We start from the raw sequence: 1,816 nt of genomic DNA, 5'->3' as shown, positions 1-1,816 counted from the left end.
TTAGCAGTTGGTAACAAGGATGAAACCAGAATGTAAATTAATTGATTCCTAGTCCAAGGATTTTTTTCAGCACACAAGTTGCATCTTATAACATAACTCTATGAGAACACTCAGCAAATACTTCTTGAATGAATGGCCAATGAGTAAACATTAAAAGTGGGTGGCTAGGCAGTTTTTATCATCTTGACAATGCTCATCTCCCTATTTTATAATCACCAGGGAACAGCTTAAAAAATACAGATTCCTGTGCCTGGAGGAGAGGATCTAAGAACCTGTATTTTAAAAAAAGATTCTCGTGATCACTTCGGCAGCACAAATACTAAAATTGGAACGAAACAGAGAAGATTAGCATGGCCCCTGCACAAGGATGACATGCAAATTCGTGAAGCGTTCCATATTTTTTTAAAAGGAAAAACAAACAAAAAAAAAGCTTCTCAGGGGATTCTAATACACAGCTGTGTATAAAATGCTGAGTTCCAAGAGGTTATCTTACAGAGGAAGCTGACATGGGCAGCATTTTTCACATCAAAGGGCATCTCTTAACTTAAGATGCTCTTCCTGGCAGGGCTGGCAAAGTTGGCTCCTTGCAACTTCTTACTTCATTCCTTACTCCTTTCAAGACGTTCAGATTCCCTCTAAAATTTTTCTAGATAGCAATGAGGTGGCAGGCTGTCATCATTTTAGGTCTCTAATAAAATAAGTGGGATAAATTCCTTACTGGGGCTGGAGAGCAGGAGAGTTGGAGGGTATTCAAGGAATGTTATTTATGCTTACAGAGAGTAGTCATAGGAATTGAAGGATAGCAACAGTTTAAATTTAAAAAAAAAACAGAATTTCAACAATTCAGCTACAACTTATAAAAATGTTTGGAAAGACTGTTGGGCTAGAAGGAGCATCTGTGTTTAGGATGAGTCATTATATGGAACTCACACTACTATTGACCATGAACATGGAAATAGCCTTGTTATTTATCAGAATGTTTTGCTAGAGTCACATTTTATTAGTTCTGAAAATACATTGTAGAAACTGACATAATTTTCTCTGTAGGTTTTCTATAAAATTAATTGCAAAAAAAACAGTTTGGAAGGATAAACTAACATATTTTATAATATATAAGGATGAATATTCAGAAATGTATTGAAAAACACAAACCTTTAACAAGCAGTTCACAAAAGATAACTATAAAAAGAACAATATTTCTGCTGATGCCTAGAATGTTTCTTAACTGACATTGGGCATATTAATAGATTTTGAGAAAGGCCAAGTCCATTCCAGTTGACCATGGCCCATATAGATTAGCATATATCCCCCTGCCTGGGAATACAGTGATCCACTTGTCTTGCTGCCACCAAAGACATGCTGCTGTTCATAAGTCCCTGACAAATTGCATTTTGTACAATCCTTGATCTGTCTGTCTCTTTCTTTGGTCCCACAGCACTTTCCATCTTTGATGACTTGTACTCAGACACTAGGACTGGGTTTTTCTGGAACCATCAGTATTATATCCATAGTATTCAATTTTTGATTAACTTGGAAAGGGTTGAGTTTTGTGGAGTTCTTCTTCTTGAATATGTTCAGTAATGATTTGACTGGCTACAGTAAATGGTTATGGGTGAAGTTCAAGGGCTTTATTCCCCATATGCTTTCAAGCCCTGGTGGGTGAATGTATAGGTTGTGCCTTGCATAAGTACACCGGGCCTAATATGATGTACGTGGAGGCTGGCATTGAGCGTGTGCTCTGGTCATCAAGCTCTATGCCCTGAAAAGGGTTGAAATGGTTGAGGGAAAGGGAAGCAATGCCTCTTTGTAGTCCTGT

At 37.6% G+C, this 1,816-nt stretch overlaps 1 non-coding gene across 1 annotated transcript; it reads left to right on the top strand.

Moving 5' to 3' along the window:
- Positions 1–295: 295 nt before the first annotated feature.
- On the top strand, positions 296–402 carry LOC120888827 (U6 spliceosomal RNA). Its single transcript, XR_005732498.1, has one exon. It is a non-coding gene; the product is annotated as a U6 spliceosomal RNA (small nuclear RNA).
- The last annotated feature ends 1,414 nt before the right edge of the window (positions 403–1,816 follow it).

Source organism: Ictidomys tridecemlineatus, chromosome 6, assembly GCF_052094955.1.
Source record: "Ictidomys tridecemlineatus isolate mIctTri1 chromosome 6, mIctTri1.hap1, whole genome shotgun sequence".
Taxonomy (NCBI): Eukaryota; Metazoa; Chordata; class Mammalia; order Rodentia; family Sciuridae; genus Ictidomys; species Ictidomys tridecemlineatus.
Note: the sequence above shows the minus strand (reverse complement) of the source record. Positions and strands in the feature narration are given on the sequence as shown.